Here is an 18,775-nt window from a genome sequence, read left to right on the forward strand (position 1 = left end):
CACCTGCCCAACCTCATAATCACCTCCTGACGCAACCCCCACCGCGCAGCTTCCGTAGCCGCCCCAATCCGGAAGGAATGGGACCCATACTCATTAACCGACAAGCCGAGGTTCGCCAGGGCCCGCTTAAACAAGGCAATGAACTGAAACCGGGACAGATGGGAACCGTCCATATGCACCAGCAAAGGCCCCCCGACCTGAGGCCGCACTGCAAGATAAGCCACCATACAGGCGTGCGGGCAAACCGAAGAACCGGGAAGAGACTGCAAAACAACAAAACGACCCCTGCCCTCCTGGTCCGTCTTGGACCTCCGAAGACCCAACCGGACCCCCCCACCGGACAGCAAAACATCATCAAACAGCAGGCCCCCAGGGACAGACTTGCTGGGGCTCACAAGCTCACCAATACGGAAGGCACCAAAAAAGGCGAGGACAAACGCCAGCCGAAACAACAAGAACTCCTCCCGTGACACACAAGCCCCGTCTAGAAACGCCACCAAATCCAACAGCAGAGGGTAGGAAACCGGCCTCCTAGAATCACGCCTAGCAGCACCCCGCCGATACCCCCGCAGACCCTGACGGACCATAAAGTTTTTAGTGAAATCAGGCTCACCCCCAGCCTTAAAATGGAAAGCAAGCGCCGCCATCCGGCGACCCAAACCCGCAACAGACACCCCACTACTAAACCAATAACCCACCAGCCACAACAGGCCCTACTAAGACCCTGTTCCAAGGCGGACGCCTCGGCCCAAAAAGCAGTCCATTCACCCCAAACCTGATCGTAAAAACCACGAGTAGCAGGGACCAGAGAACGTTGTAGAAGGACCTCTACTCCAGCTCGCCCAGACTCCACATCCAAGCCGGAAAATCCGTGCCCACCTTGTCCGCCCCGGGCGCCAAAGCGAAGAATCGGTCCCACTGCAAACGAGAAAGGGAGTCAGCTATACAATTGTCAACACCAGGAACATGAGAAGCCCTGAGGCACATATTAAGCTGAAGACAACGCAACACCAAGCGCCGCAACAAGCGCAACACGGGAACCGAAGAGGAGGTGAGATTAGAAATCGCCTGAACCACGGCAAGGTTGTCACACCAAAAACGAACCTGGCGATTAGCGAGACGATCACCCCACACCTCGACCGCCACCAAAATGGGAAACAACTCCAAGAAAGTTAAATTCTTAGTTAAACCCGCACGAGCCCAGCCGGCCGGCCAGCTCCCCACACACCAACTACCCCCAAAATAAGCACCGAACCCCACCGCACCCGCGGCATCCGTCCACAACTCCAGGTCCGCGTTAGTGACCGGCTCCTCCATCCACAACGTCCGACCATTATAATCACACAGAAACAAATCCCACACCTCAAGATCCTCCTTCAGGGATCTCGTAAGCCGCACAAAATGATGCGGGGCCGATACACCAGCAGTCGCTAAAGACAAACGCCTCGAAAAAACCCTGCCCATCGGCATAACCCGAGACGCAAAATTCAACTTTCCCAACAAGGACTGCAATTGCCGCAAAGTGACCTTGTGCAGCCGCCGAAAACTCGCAACCAAAAAACGAAGCTCAACCACTTTCGCCTCAGGGAGCCGATAAGACATGTCCCCCGAATCAATTTCAATACCCAAGAAACACAAGGAACTACACGGCCCCTCAGTCTTATCAGGTGCCAACGGGACACCAAAAAGACGCGCCACCTGTTGCATTGTGGCCAACAAAACCGCACACTGAGAAGAACCCGCCGGACCAACACACAAAAAATCATCCAAATAATGAATAATAGAAGGGAGACCCGCAACTTCCCTAACCACCCACTCCAGGAACGTGCTAAACGTCTCAAAGTACGAGCAAGAAATGGAGCAACCCATCGGGAGGCACCTGTCAACAAAAAACCCATCACCCCAAAAACACCCCAACAAATGAAAACTTTCCGGATGAACAGGAAGGAGACGGAAGGCAGCCTCAATATCAACCTTTGCCAACAACGCCCCCCTACCAGACACCCTCACCCAATGTGACGCCCTATCAAAAGACGCATACGAGACCGTACACAGAGCCGGGACAATACCATCATTCACCGACTGCCCTTTCGGATACGACAGATGATGGATCAACCGGAACTTGTTCGGTTCCTTTTTGGGAAGCAGGCCCAACGGGGACACCCGCAAATCAGGGATAGGGGGGGAAGGAAACGGACCCGCCATCCTGCCCAAACGCACCTCTTTTAGCAACTTGTCAGAAACAACAGACGGATTGGCAAGCGCCAATTTAAGGTTACGCGACCGAGCAGATAAACCCTCAACTTTAGACGGAATGCGAAAACCTTCCCGAAAACCCCCCTCCAGCAACCGGGCAGCATCCCGATCGGGGTATTTAATCAGCCACGGCAGCATCATCTCCAGCCGCACCGGAGTCTCCCCTTTTTCCAGCACCGGCCTTACCCCCTCTCTGCCGCTTGAGGCACTTAGTAAGCGGGTGTGCACCGCTACAGCCGGAGCACTCATTCTTAAAGCGACACAATGTGCCCCACTTGCACTGCCCCTCATTAAACTTCCAGCAGTATCCTTTCTGTTGCCCAGCCGACACCCCTGATCCGGAAGTGCCGGCTCCCGTCTGAAAAGGCTGAGACCCAGGACGACCCGGCGTCATAACGCGCAGCCACAGTGCTATATCTTTATGGTCCCAACGGACCCCAGGACGCACCGCCATGCGCTGACGGAACTGCTCATCATACCGTAGCCACGCCTGCCCACCATAAACCCGATACGCTTCCCCAATCGAGTCAAGGTAGCAAAATAACCCCGAACAATGCTCAGGCGCTTTCTGACCAATGACACTGGCCAAAATTGCAAAAGCCTGCAGCCAATTAGAAAAGGTGCGAGGAATCAAACGGTATCGTCGCTTCTCCTCATCCTCTTTTTTAGTGGCCTCATTTTTAGACGGCCTATCCAAATTAAACTTCTCCAGAGGAAGGAGCGAAAAGATTTCCACATATTCCCCCTTCCAAATCTTGTCCCGCACTTCTTGCTTCAAATGCGTACCCAATGGAGCCTCAAAACAAACATACACCTCTCCACGGGCAGCGTCAGCCAGCCGAACGGAATCAACGTCAGAGCACGAACCCCCAGCGGCCGAGTCGGCAGGAACGCTGCTAGCGCCAACAGGCGCAGTGACAGGCGCAGTGACAGGCGCAGTGACAGGCGCAGTGACAGGCGCAGTGACAGGCGCAGCTGGTGCTACACTACCACTCCCCAAAGCACCGAGACCCCCAGGCGCACCACTCGAACCCCAAACCTGCGCCGGCGACGCACCCTGACCCCCCAAACCACATGTCGCCACCAGATCACGGAACACTGAAAGCAATTGGAGCGCAACTGCCGAACTATCCCCAGAAACAGCAGGTGTGTTCCCCATCAAAACAGAAGAACTCCCACTACTCCCAGCCAACCCACTAACAGGTGCAGAGTGTGAAGAAAGAGGAGAAAATAATGAAACAATATGCTCACCCTGAGATGCAGCGCTCCCAGCAGTGGATGTAGAAGGCATAGCCTCCGGAAAATTTGCAGCAGAAGCACCAGGCCGGAAAACAGCAGGAGTGTCCAGCAGATCATCTTCAGGCTCAGTGCGTGGAGCAACTGAGCGACGGCCAGCAGCACCCCCTCCAGCCTCGCCGCAGCCACTCAGCACTCCCTGGGACTCAGCACCGGCCTGCAAGCTAGGCCGCGACACGGCCTGCGTAGGGGTTGGAGCTCTCGGCGATGAAGCAGCCTCCCGCGAAGATCGCACCCGGGCGCGAGCACTGGGGCGCCTGAAATCGATGCCGCGGTCGCGGCCTGTACCGCCGGACCGCAAGGAAACCGCACCGGCGGCTCCTGAAGCCCCGGACGCACCGGCAGCGGAGCTGACAACCCCGCCGCCCCGCTCCTCACCGGAGCTGGATGGAGACTGGATGGGACGGACGATTCGGCTGCACCTCCGGGCGAGGCCTGCCAGCCCTCCCGGATCTCGCCAGACGGGAACTCCGGCGCTTGGTAGGTCCTGCACTGGACTCAGTGCGGGCCGGAGACGCGGCAGCCACTCTCCGGCCGGACACCTCCGGGCTCAGCCGAACGGGGGGACGGGAGACCCTGGACCGGCCGTACCTAGATGACCCCGGAGCAGATGACGGTCCCGGAACCGGCAAGGACGACAGGACCCCGGACAGGCGCTCACGGAGCCACTCCACATCACCACCGGCAGCCTCCTGAAGCTCTTGAAGCAGGGATTCCATACTGGATACCATCAGGAACCTGCAAGACAAAAGGTAAAATTTTTCTGAAAATGGTTGCCACTATAGGCCACGACCCTTCCTTATATACCCCCCTAGGGAGGGTAATTAACTAATTACCCCCTCCCCCTCTGGCCCTGCACCTGCCACCAAATACCTCAGCTTTTCAGCGGCAAAATTTTTGCTTAGTCATGCCTTAACCCTTTAAACAGGCTTGATCAAGGGTACCTCGTCCGCACACATTCATGTGGCCCCTTTGTCCAATTCTTTCCCTCCGGGGCTGTTCTAACTTCTCTGCCAACCCACTCTCTAGTGAATAAACCCCACAATTTCCCTGAAAAAAAATTATGTTCAAGCTCAATTAAGAAACCATGTTTAGAGTTCATAGATTAACTCGAAACATGGCAGAACAGGCAAACGACAGGGATAAAGAATAAGAAAAATAGAAATCTGAATCACAGTTACAAAAAAAACAACTTAATTGAATAGTAAGTAAGTAGTACAGTACAATGCCAGGATGTTTGAACATTTGCCAGATTTTCCAATCAAAATAGGATTAGGTATGCCCTGACATGCTGATGTTACATTCTAGTGGCAGTCAAACAATATAAAAAATAGCTGGTATTGAGCTTTTCTGCATCTTGGGTAGGTGCACAATGAATGTTAATGGCCTTGGGAATTGGCTAATGCTAATGTTTTTATACTAAATGCAGAAGTCTTAGCAAGTGTGACTTGTCAAATTGAAATGTCTTGGCAGTAATACTTTTTCGTTGTGAGTCACTGTTTGTCATCTACTGTGGTTTTGCAGTTGAGTTACAATTTGTATATCAAATTATAATAAAGTAAATGAACAGCAAGACTAAACTGGATCCTAAACTGTGTAGCTTGGCACCATGATACCCCAGTTGGGAAGCACTGACTGAAATGAAAAGCACAGGGCTGTTTTATTAAACTGCAAACTCATCATGACTAAAGCAAACCTTTTGCTGGGTTAATAATATTGTATGAGCATGTTTTTTTTTTTTAAACTCTCATACAGTGTTGAGAGAGAGAGAGAGAATTTAGAGTTCAAAATATATTTTTTGTTTTACTTTTTCTGGCCATTGTCAATCATCATTTTGCCATGTGTATAGAACTACAGCGTGTGTGCCAATATTTCAGACAGAAATATATAATGTCATGGCAGATAAGAACCATTTGGCTAAGAACTAGATTATTATATATTTTTTTTAAAACTAACAAACCATTTTATATAATTTCAGGTGACCTGATTAAGAACTCTTAAGTGAGGATACCAAAAATAAATAAAAAAATAAATAAACAAGAGAAAAACTGGACTGGAGAAAGGCTGTAGCTTTTGTTCTTCGGGAGGCTTGACTACCACAGACAAACATTTGTCCACAATGGAAGCAGGTGTGCGCACGGGTGTGTTTGCATCACATTACATGGCCTGTGCCTAGCACTGTCTGATTTTTCTTCAGGGCAGGGAATGGAGGACAGCTGTTCTATTACTGTTACTTACCGACTGGTTTTCTTACCAGTCACAAAACTCAAAAAGAGGGGATTTTCCTTTAGAGGTGGAAGGTGCATGCAAAGGAAGTGTTCTGTCTTGTATAACTCTTCCTCCTCCTCCTCCTCTTCTCCTTCCCCCAAAGGTGCCAGGAGTGGCTGTTCGGACAACTTGTGCACTACATATACTAGCAGTGCTTCACATCCTCAGCCCAGGTTGGTTGACTGTCTCACCTTCATATTCCTTAGGAGACCCTGAAGCCCAATGCAGATGGCCAGTGTTAGCCTGCTTGGCTTTATCCCTCCAGAAAGTGAGATGGACTCTGGATCCAAGTTGAGAGGTTTATGACTTCCTTAAATTAAGGGTGAGGCGAGTGATCCCCCAAAAGCGGGACAGAGGTGGAGCTCAGTGGGATAGAGGAGAAAAATTGTGCCTGTCGCACACAAAGGGGTGCAGTTGGGAGGCATGGGTTGGGAGAATCACTCATCTCCCTCTAACCGGCCCAACATTAAGGGAGCTTAAGGCCTGTCACATCAGACCTCGGCTTTCATGCTCCGAATTGATGCCGAACGCCAGGACATGATGTTATATCTGGGCGCTCAGCATCAATTGATGTGCACAGTGCCAGGGTGCAGCACAGGAGAGATCTGAAGCAACAAACACAGACCTCACGCGCCCATGACAAGGAATGAGCAGTAGCAAGGAAGAGGGAAAAGGGGATAGTGAGGAAAGGGGTGTGTGATTGGGAAGCAAGGAGGTAGATGATGTAGACAAAGGGGTGCTGTAAGCTACCAGTATATGTATGTGTGTATATGGGGAGACCTGTATTGGGCAGTGTACATGTGTGTAAGCGCAGTGTATATGTATGTGTGTATATGGGCATTTTATATATGTGTATGGGCAGGTATGTGTATAAATGGGCATATGTTTGTAAGGATAGTGTCTATATGTGTATATAGGCATTCCTGTGTAAGAGAAGTGTAAATAAAAAAGCCTTTGTTAAAATATAGTGGGGGGGCACAATTTTCCATTCTTGCCTTGGGTGCAGAAGGAGCTAGCTACGGCTCTGCCTAGTTCTTCTCACTCCACAAACTAATCAAGATAGCCTTAATCTTAGATAAAGCAGAGAAAGAGGGCAATCATGTTGATTGTTTACCCAGAGCTTCCTTAATAGCATTAGTAAAACTACTATTTTATTAGGGCAGACCTTTTATTTGGTCTCTACCATGAGAAGGTTCAAACTATTAAAATCGCTGATATAACCCCTAAAGATATAGTTTCCAAACCTCTCCTCATCCCATCTCTTTGACCCTGCTTTTACAGCAGATGTTAAGGCTGTCTAGAAGATCCTTTCCTTAGTGTAAACCTCCAGCTAAGCTCAGAGCAAAGAAGCACTTTCAGTAAGTTTGCCTTTGTGTCCTTCCATACTGGGCAGAGTGGCTCAATGGAAATGATCACCTCAGACATGTGGGTACGGTAAAGAAAGGCCTCTCCCATGGGTATGAGGCCCATACTGCCCGCAGAATAAAGAAGGCAAACCTTTCAAAAAGGGTTAGCTGACCACGTGTTCCCTGTCACCGAATCAGTTCATCCTGTCCTAAGCTTAAAGAGGCTCAACTCATTACTTCACTTGAAACCTTTTCGGATGGAAAGTCTTAAAGATTCCCCAAATATTTTATCCCAGTGGTCTTGGATGGTCAAGATCAAACTACAGGATGTTTTATAGTCTATTTTAATTTATCCTCCCCAGCTTACTAAGGCTACACTGGAAAGGCTGCATCTTCCAGTGAAATGTTATGGTATTTCCCCTTTCCTTTCTGTATTCCTTATCCAGAATGAGGAGGGGAGTGGTTGCTCAGCGCTTCTTGCATCATTTACTTAAAAGATCTCCTAATCGTCAACCTGTCCAGGAATACTCTCCTAACGGATATGCGTTTTGTTCTGTCCCTGTTCCTTACTCTTGATTTTGTCAGAAAAATCTATCCTTACACCTTCTTAGTCGATCCCTTTCTTGGGGTTCATGGTGGATTCTCTGGCTGTCACATTAGGGATTCCTGCAGAAAAACGGTCCTTGATCTAGTTGGAGAACTTGAGGATGCTCGCAGCGTCCTCTTCGGAAGCTGGCAAGACATCCAGTGACACCGAAACCCCATCCCTGGATGCACTGTGAGCGTTCCAAGATGAAAAACTGAATTGCCCATGTCCCAAATGTGACATACTACACCCATATAACCCAATAAACCCATGCATGGGTGATATCAATGTACTCAGGAAATGTTGCTGAACACATATCACGGTGTTGTTTTACAGTAGCATATGCTGTAAATTCACACCTGAATTAAAAGGTGTGTGGAAAAAAACACAAAAAATTACCATAAAGCTTGATAAAGGCTGGTGGCAGAATTAGTGCATTTGAAATAGTTTTCAACCATATAAGGTTTGATGGAGTAAATAAATTGAAGTGGCCAGCTTCAAAGATGTCCCAAATAGGACATGGGGCTATATGTCCATATTGGAGAAAAAAAAGTTTGAAACAGCGATATGCTACTTGTACTTGCCCTCTTGCCCTATAACATGCAAAAAAAACATAAAAACTTTGGGTATTTCTAAACTCAGGACAAATATTAGAATCTATTTAGCAGGTTTTTTCTAGTAGCGTTTGCCCTTCTTGTCCTTAAAAAAAAACAAACAAACAAAAACAAACCAATATGTAACTTGTGTGGGTACAGTATATGAGAGAGAAGAAAATCACAGCTAAACATTAAGCACTGCAGAAATGTTAAAATCGCCATTGTCACGAAGGATACAAAATATAAAATCAGTCACGAAGAGGTTATACCATTTAATTAAATAATAATTTTGTTGTTGAACGTATTCTTTAAAATCTTCTTTTACAGAAAAATGTACTTTATAAAGCCAATTTCATTAGATAGCTAAAGTTGCATTAATTGCATCTTTCACTATGCTAAGCAAATAAATATTAACAGATCTGATTTCTTCTAAAGGTTTAATCACATGAAAGCAACACAAACTTTTCATTAACGTTTAAAAGCACATGACAATTAATTGTCACAAGGCAACATTTTGCATGATTAAATAATTATTTCTAGCAAAGGCATTCAATAGTACCATGAATGATGTTTCTAATGCTGCATTTAGTTACAAAGGTGTTAAATTTGGATCAGCACTGTGAAATTAATTACTTGGATATACCGTATTTAACATACAGTAATTCAAAAACTATACCATGGATTTATATCACCCCCTACAAAAGTAATTCTGAGTAGCTTCAAACACACACTTACAAAGCAATGTAAAATGGAGTTTGTTGGCCAATTTGGCTAAGATCCAACCACAAGGGTGTGTCGGAGTTCATGTGAGGAGAGAGGCACATGTAGAAATGGGGAGGTTAGAGTATGGAAAACATGTGCTCAACAGCGAGAGATTTGTTTAATCCAGAGATCCAGTGAAAAGCCTGAATCTGAGGCTTGCAAAATATAATCAATTTGTGACAGTAACAGAAAGTTACACCAGGTCACCAACAGGATGCACGTTCTTCTCCTACGTGCTTCTATATTTATAGTGGTTGAGTATTTTGGATATTAAACCAGGTTCCCATTTAATTAAGCAAGTAGGAATTCATGGTAACACAATCTATTACAGTTGTGTTGCCGGTTTTTTTTTCACTTAAAACCTGTCTGAGGCTACATAAAGACAGTGTAGGTAAATTAATTAGGTAATTTTTACATGGTGATAGCAGCCTGCCTGTACTACCTCTGCCCCTGAGCCCCCCTGAACAGTCTGCCTGTGCCAATTCTGCCCATTAACTGCCTGCCTCTGCCCCGCCAAGCAGCCTGACTCTCCCTCTGGCCTTAAACACTCACTCACTCATTAGCTCTCTTGCAGATTTCACTTGTCCGGGAGCCGACTGAGCATCACTGACTGTCTATGAGGCCCGAAGGCTGCCTAGTGTGGGCCTGCAGCTTACAGCTGTGCCACCCAGCAGGAACCTGGGCAGGAAAAGAGAGTTTCCTGGTGTAGTGTGCGAGCTCCACAGCGCGAAGCTGCGGGCCTGCATTCTTTTAACTTTTCTGTTAACTTTGTCATGTTACACTGGTGATAGCAGGTTGGGAAATGCTACTCCGTGCACATCCCATTTATGCATTCCTGGAGCAAGTTATCCAGGTGCTGTATTGTTGTGAGACGTGTGAGCAAGTAGCCCACTTGGAATGCAAAATATTGGCTGTAAGAGAGCAAGTGGCAACAGTTAGGGACATTGATAATATGGAGAGAAGCCTACTTGTTACTGAGCAAGCACTGACTGGTGTCAGTGCTGATGAGGGTAGAGATGGGGTACAGGAGGTGTCTAGAACACAGAGTTGGGAAATTTGGGCAATAGGGTCATTAGGTTTAGGGAGACTAGCTCTAGACTAGCTCTAGACTCAGCATTTTTGCTAATTGCCAGCTGGTGAGATCCGCTCGGATCTGGCATTACTAGGGCACCTAGCAGGTGAGTAGCCTCTGTAGTACAGATTGGGAAAGAAAAGGCTGGGAAGGATAGAAAGGTTGTGTTGGTAGGGGACTACTTTTTAGGAAAGTAGATACCACAATCTACTGCCAAGACCATGAATGCTGAACCGTTTTCTGTCTCCTGGGTGCTCAGGTATGGCATGTTGTGGACAGATTGTTGGGAGGGGCTGGTGATGAACCAGCACTCGATTTTTTTTAATAATGACAAAGTTGATGATAGGTAGGGGTTCTTAAAGATTTTATGGCACGAGGTGACAAACATGAAGGCAAAGGACCTTCAAGGTAATATTTTTCAGGAATGAATGCATGGCTGCAAAAGTGGTATAGATAGGAGGGACTTGGGTTTTAGAGAACTGAGCAGACTTTGTGGTCCACTACAGACTCTGTAGCAGGGTTGGGCTGTACTTCAATAATGAGGGGGCTGTGTTACTGGGGGAGAACATGAGTGTGTGTGGGGGGGGTGAAGATATCATAGTTAGAGTAGGTTCAGGTCAGAATTTAGGAATGTTGAGATCAGCAGAGATACAGAAAAAGCTAAACCACACATAGGTTAAAAAATGACAGCTGGATAGTGATGTGTACAAACACTTGTAGTTTAGGGAATAAAATCCCTGCACTTACTCTATTGGTAAGAAGTGATAATGTGTATTTATTGGCGTTACTGCTTTACCAGGATACATGTTATACAGAAAGGATAGAGATGGCAGAAAATAAACTAGCTTTTAGGATCTAAAAACAGACACAAAATGAGAAAGATAGGAGCAACTATAAGATAAACATAAAGTATATCTGCTTTAGACATCCAATTTTGACTCTATAATATGTACACAAGTACTTACCCCAGCATCTAATTGTACCATAAGATTTGCTCCAGCACCTAGTTTGTAACCACAGGACTTACCTGGCACCCACAGTGGCCTCCTCTCAGAGTTTCAGGTCTCCTCTTGAACCTCCCCTTTCTCATTATCTCTTCCATTCCTCTGTATCTCAGCTCTCCCTTTGCTCTTTAGCTCTCCTCTTCTTTCACCTTTATCTTTCTAATTTTTATCTCACCCATTTCTCTTAATTTCTCCCATTTTTCTTTATCACTCTCCCTTCTCTTTGATTCCCTTCTCGTTATCTATCCTCCTCTTTCTCCTTATCTCTTACCTTTCTGTTTATATCTTTATCTTAAAATATCTCTTATTTTTCTCTCTTTCTCCCCTTTTTTCTTTATCGCTCTTCCTATTTCTCGTCACCTCACCTTTTGTCTTATCTTTCCACTTTTTTGTATATATATATATATATCCTCTCTTTCTTTCTCCTCCTCTTTATGGACTCTCTTCTTTCTCTCTCCATTTTCTTTTTTATCTCCCTCCCTTTCCTTTGATCACCCGCTCATTATATATCTTCTTTTTTTATCTCATATTTTCCATTTCTATTTATCGCTCCTCTGATTTTCCTTTATCTCTCTCTCTTTTTCTCCCTATCTTGCCCACCACCCATTATTTATCCCCTTCCCATTATCCCTCCTAGTTCCTAGTATCTTCCTATTTCAATCTCTCTTCTTTTTCTATATTTCTCTCCTTTGTCCCCATACCCCCCCCTCTTCATAATTTATTTCTTTTTTTTCCCTGTCATTATTATGTCTGGAAACTTTTCCTTGCCTCTCCCCCAGTAACATGTATATGCAGTGGCACATATGTAAAAATAGCAGGGCAGAATATAGCATTGGGGACACTGTCTTGTCAGTGACAATAGCAATTATTGCTGATGACTTAAAGGTAAGCAGACAATGCAATAAAGCCTTGGAGAAAGCAAGCAGGGTGCTGGGTTGTATGGCTAGAGGCATCGGCAGCAGGAAGAGAGAGGTGGGATTTGCCACTTTAGGTGAGGCCTGACCAAAGATCTGTAGAGTATTGTGTACAGTTCTAGAGACCCCCATCTCCAGAAGGGTATTGACACACTGTACAGAGTTCTGAGGAGGGCTACAAAAATGGTAAGTCATTTGCACAATATACATTTTTAAATATAAATCAGAAAAGACTAAGGACTAGAAAAGGATCGTAATATGTATTTGGAGGAAAGAAGAGAGAGAGGGGATACAATAGAAACATTTAAATATTTAAAGGGATTTAACAAACTACAAAAGGTAAGCTTATTTGAAAGGAGGAGCAATGTTACCATGAGATGTGTACTTTGTATTTAATGTAATAAATGAAATTAACTCAAATTTACTCAATGAAAGGAAGACTTACATTATTGATGGGTTGGTTGTTATATAGAACAGCCCCTCAGCGGAAAAAGTTTAAGGTCCACAGAACCCCTGAGATTTGTGCTTTTATTTAATGTGGTGGTGGATAATGAGATGGTGGATATGCTGAACAGCCTTCAACCAGAAGACGGTTGAGGTCCACAGGAACTCTGTGGTTTGCACTTTTATTCAATCTAATAAAGTCTTAATTTATGAAAGGGAGATTTACATTACAGAGGGGGTGATGGATATGTGGAGCAGCCTCCAAGCGGGGGATGTTTGAGGTCCAAGGAACCCCTGAGATTTGTACATTTTTAATGTTATAAGGTTTTACTTAATGTAAGGAAGATTTACTTTACTGAGGGAGTGGTGGATATGTAAAACACCCTCACAGCAGAAGTTACTTGAAGTCCACATGACCTTTCCTCACAGAACCTTTTCTTTCCTCATCTTTGCACTTCTCTATTATAAGTTGGTGTTTTATTTATGATTTTTCAAGATATTATTATTAATAGGTTTAGTGATTGGAGAAATAATTTATTTTAGTATAGATATATGTGGCTTTTTTAATGGTTAACATTTCTTTTTCTTTTACTGTATGTAACCTTTTGCACCCTGTCCTTGATTGTTTTCTGGGTAGTTTGCATTTTCTAATACTTAATAAGCAGCACCAAAAATGTTAATCACATCTTGTTTAAGCCTGCCTGACCCCAGAAAAAAAAAACATCTTGTAATTACTGTCTACCTTCCCAGAAAATGTGCGAGAGGGAGAGATGACTTATCTATATCAGGCACACGAATAAACGAAACCTAACGAATGTCAGCTGTGAGATTTTAAATAGGCAATTTTCTTTGGAAAAGAAAAATGTTTGTACGAATCCGAATGCCACTGTGCTAAATCATGTACATTTATAAACAATGTGTCTAAATGTGAGATGATGAATATGTAAACTCTTTGAGATTACTTTTAACCTTTTCCTTGGTTTACTTCAGCAGAATTGATAATTAAAAACTCAAAATGTTTGACTGTTTTTTTGTGTCAAAGTACCGTATTGGCTCGAATATAGGCCGCACTTTTTTCCCCCACTTTAACACTTTAAAGTGGGGGTGCGGCCTATATTCGGGGTCTAGTGCCCGACGCCCGGGACATGCAGTCCCGGGCGCCGGGCAGGCAGCGGGGTTAGGATACAGATCCCCCGCAACGGTGCAGGGGACCTGCATCCTACTCTCGGATGTCCTCAGACAGCCTCCCCTGCCAGCACTTTCCACGGGGGGGGGGGGCCGGCACGGGAGGTTGTCTAAGCGCATCGTCTGGACGGTCACCGGCTGCAGCGATGCGGGTAAACAGCCTCCGGGTTGTTTACCCGCATCGCCGCAGCCGGTGACCGTCCACACGATGCGTTTTACCTCTGCCCCCAAGACTTACCGGAGCAGACTCCCGGGTGTCTTGCGGGGCGCCGGCGGGGGACATCTACGCAATACGCGTATACAACTTCCGGTTGTATACGCGTATTGCGTAGATGCCCCCCGCCGGCCCCGCAAGACACCCGGGAGTCTGCTCCGGTGAGTCGGGGGGGGGGAGGAGGAGGAGGAGGACAGTGGCAGCATATCTCGGGGGGAGGAGGACAGTGGCAGTATATCTCGGGGAGGGAGGACAGTGGCAGCATATCTCGGGGGGAGGAGGACAGTGGCAGCATATCTCGGGGGGGAGGACAGTGGTAGCATATCTCGGGGGGGGGGAGACAGAGTGGCAAAAAAACTTTTTCTTTAAAAAAGCACCAAACTTTTAGGGTGCGGCCTATATACGGGGGCGGCCTATATCCGAGCCAATACGGTAGTTCTAAAACACACTCCCAATCCCGTTTCATTGATTGGACTCCAGGTTTGCTAACTCGTGACTCCAATCAGCTTTTGTTAAAGTGATTAGCTTAGGGATTCACATACTTTTCCCCCAACCCACACTGTGAATGTTTGAATGGTGTATTCATATGGACAAAAACAATATAATAATTTGCCTGTTATTGTTACTTAGATGAAGATCATATCATATTTTAAGACATTTTGTGGCCATTGTATTTTTGCCAGGGCCGGCCTTTGGGGTGTGCGACCTGTGCGACCGCACAGGGCGCCACACTCCAGGGGGCGCCGCCGCCGCCACCACGGGGTCCGCTGCCGCCGCGGCCACCGCGGGGTCCGCTGCCGCCAGTAGCGTACCTAGCGGGGGGGCGGTCAGCACTGGGTGCCGCTCATCAGGGGGGCACCCGGCACCCCTCCAGAGACGGACAGTAATGTCCGCCGCTGGAGGAGCAGGCTCGCAAGGGAGCGGTATCGGAGGTCTTTAACAGACCTCCGGCTCCCTTGAGTGATTTTAAGACGGTTCAAGGATCTCCCTTGAACCCGGTTTAAAATCACTCAAGGGAGCCGGAGGTCTGTTAAAGACCTCCGATACCGCTCCCTTGTGATCCGCGCGGCAACAGCTGCTGTGCGCCGGGGTTTGTTGTCAGATCCTGGCGCACAACACTGAAGCCGTGCCCACCGCTGTCCGTGCCCTCTGACCCGGAAGAAGATAGAAGAACTGAAGAAGAGGAGCAAAGAGAAGGAAAAGGAGCTGTAAGGAGAAAAGAGGAAAGGTAGGAAAGCATTCAGTGAGAGTGAGAGTGGATTGGTATATGTGTGGATTAGTGTATGTGTGGATTGGTATATGTGTGGATTGGTATATGTGGGGATTAGTATGTGTGGATTGGTATGTGTGTGGATTGGTATATATGTGTGGATTGGTATATATGTGTGGATTAGTGTATATGTGTGGATTGGTATATGTGTGGATTGGTATATGTGTGGATTAGTGTATGTGTGGATTAGTGTATGTGTGGATTGGTATGTGTGTGGATTGGTATATGTGTGGATTGGTATGTGTGTGGATTGGTATATGTGTGGATTAGTATGTGTGGATTAGAATGTGTGGATTAGAATGTGTGGATTAGTATGTGTGGATTGGTATGTGTGTGGATTGGTATATATGTGTGGATTAGTGGATTGGTGTATACGTGTGGATTGGTATACATGTGGATTGGTATACATGTGGATTGGTATACGTGTGGATTGGTATACGTGTGGATTAGTATATGTGTGGATTGGTAAATGTGTGAAAACAATGCATTTTGATCCCGTACATGTACGGGCTTTGTCATTAAGGGGTTAATAAGGAGATTAGTTTCTGGGCATACATTTGATGAAAACATTCTAAGTGTGTTTATCAAGTTCAGTATGGGAGGAAATATAATGAAATGTTGATCACACACGGAGATCCCTAATCAGGAAGAAGCAAAAACTGCAATGTCATAGTTAGCTGTACAATACAAAAAAACTGCACCATGATTAAGAGTACAGTTTGGGCCTTTTCGGCCAAAGAACTCATAGGGTAGCTTGCACACTTGCAAATCTCAAATACATTGCATTCATTTATGAAAAAAATATTTATAACTTCACCATCTTCCACCATAATGTTTTCCCTTTTCTTACCCAAGAAGAGTAACCATCAAGTTCTTCTGCTATCCAGGGTCAATTATTCTTGCACACAATCTCCTCCCAAAGACCAAGAAGGCCCATCACACTTAGAGGCAGCAATAGTCTGACAAGTTAAGTTGTTGTTTTTTACATTAAACATATATATATTTTCCTACTGATGCTATTTGCGTTACTGGTATGTTATTCCCAGGCTGCAGTCATGGTCCTTTTGTAAGCAGTAGTATTACAGTGGCTTTTTCTAGTACTGTGGCACTATAGAGGATAGAGGTCACCAAGAACCACAGAAGATTCCATTATATCCAGGCTCTATATTAATACAAATTTTGTCTAACTTTCCTTTGGATTCCTCTAGTATTAGCCAACTATTATGCAAAAGTATAATTTCTGTAAATACCATTAGCACCTCATTAGTATAAACAATATAAAACATAAATTAGGTGGCAACTATCCTAAGGCAGAAACATTAAACAAAATTACAAGAATATATTTTTTCCCTGTTTTTAACATTTTATTTCTTATATGTATAAATATGGCTTTAAAGAATCACAAAAAAAAATCATTTGCAGTTTTTACTGCTGGGTTTCGTAATGTGTGTTGCGTGACCACGCCTGGGAAGCTAGCAGCAGGACAGGTGAGAATGAGGGACTTTGATTCTTCCTTCAGGCCCTTTCCAAGTGCAGCTCCAGAGACTCGAGTCCCTATTTGGGGTGGCCCATAAAAATTATCAGGGCGACAACCTCCTTGGCCTACCATAGCGAGGCCTCAGCTTAAAAACATGTATTTGACACTCAAAGGGTTCATGTCAACACAATATTTTAATTATTATACATTGTGAGTATTATGGATGGGAAAAGCAAAACATTTAACAGTATTAGGTACCAGACAGATAAGAAAGAGTTATACATCCTGATAAAGAATAAAGTGTAGTAATAGCTAGGGCCCTTTTTTAAGACCAATTATTAAAAATAAAGCCTATGAGAGAGGGTTTGTTGTGGAAATAAGTATAGAGGCTATAGCTTGTTGGAAGAGGTAGTTTTATCTGAACCACTGAACCAGCATCTGGCTCCCTAGTCTTGTCACTATCTGCAAACTGCATGGGAGTTCAGCTGCAACCCTCAAAATAAGAGAAAAGACTGGCCAAGGCTATTGCCTCTGCTCCCTTGAGAAGGGATGTGCTAGTCCCCCATTATGCATAGTTAAATTATAGATATGACATACAGTAATCTCCCCACATTGCCAATGCATTGTGCAGGGCTGAGTTTTCCAAGTCAAGGCAGATATAGAGAGATGTTTTCTGAAGGGAGAAAGCTGTATTCTGATAGCCTGGTCACCTCTTTGACAGAGGAGCAGCAAACCTGGCACCTCATTGACAGGTGACAGAGCTGGCACCAAGTGATGCTCCATTTGAAAGTAAACACAGGGAGACTGCATCCTCTTCTTTGTCAGCAGGCTGCATGCAATGTAATAGATACACTGTAACTAGGAAAATTATTTCAGCCCCATACCATATGGCTGGATGTGTCTGCCAGTGCCTGTCCATTAACATACTGCTGTTGCCGTTCCAACATCTTACTTACTGTTAGGGATCAATTCATGAATATGCTCCAATTATGGGGGGGATTCCTATGCCATGTGGCTGGATGTGTCTTTCCATAAGTGCCTGTCCGTTTTCCTACTGCTGCTATTGTTACTGTCTCTCTGTCACCTCCCTTACTCTGTGGGATTAATATCAATAATTGGTGTCATTTTGTTGTGTATATCTATTGGTGTAGAGTTGCTGGTGGAGGTGGCTCTGCAATTAAAAATCTAGCCCTTTTTTGTCTGTAAACAAAGGTGCCACATTGTCCACATTTTGTCCAGATTCTTCTTGCCATGTCCGCATCTAGTAATTTGACAATTGGAATTGAATATTTACAGACACAGGCAATAAGATTCACAATAAGATATGTGGATGGGAAGGACTCTAAACACAGCTTATGGGTAAAACATTTTGTTACACCTCTGGATCCAGCATACATGTTGTTGACTTGGTATGTAGGGGTAACAGCAAAAATAAATTGTCAATGACTGAAGTAACTGGCAATGGCACTTACATATACATACACCCACACACTCTTCATCCCATCACCAATGCCGCTCACACAGCTCCATCTCCCTCAGCATTTTATCTTGCTAGAGCCCTGTCTTCACTGCATTTTGCATTTTTGTGCAAGCTACCAGGCTGCAACACATGTTACTTGTGTACCAAGGCACTCGCCTTACAGTGTCTCTGACCCTATCCACAGACACTTATTGTTCATGGCACACTCCAGCCACCACAAGCACTTTGAGGAACATGATAGCTGTGTGGTCCATGTACATTTTTCATGATGCCCTCCCTTGCAAATGCAGAATCCCCCCTCCAGTATTTTGTCTGCAGAATACCGTCTTGGCAAATGTTTGGGGGAAGTGTAAAGAGAAAAGAAGAAACAAAACTTCAAGACTTATTGAAACAAAACTTCAAAACACAGAAGAGGGTGTGAACTGCAGCTTCTACTAACAGTAACAGTAAGTACAGTAAGTGATATTGCAGGTTTAAAAGATTGCATATCAAGGTACTTTAATATGTTTTATTTGTTAAGGAAACTGCGCAGAACACTGCAGGGTCCCTTTAATTCATGTTAAGTACATACTACAACTGCTACAAATAAACTGTAGTAGATGTAT

The sequence above is a fragment of the Spea bombifrons genome, chromosome 1 (genome assembly GCF_027358695.1).
Source record: "Spea bombifrons isolate aSpeBom1 chromosome 1, aSpeBom1.2.pri, whole genome shotgun sequence".
In the NCBI taxonomy this organism is placed as follows: Eukaryota; Metazoa; Chordata; class Amphibia; order Anura; family Pelobatidae; genus Spea; species Spea bombifrons.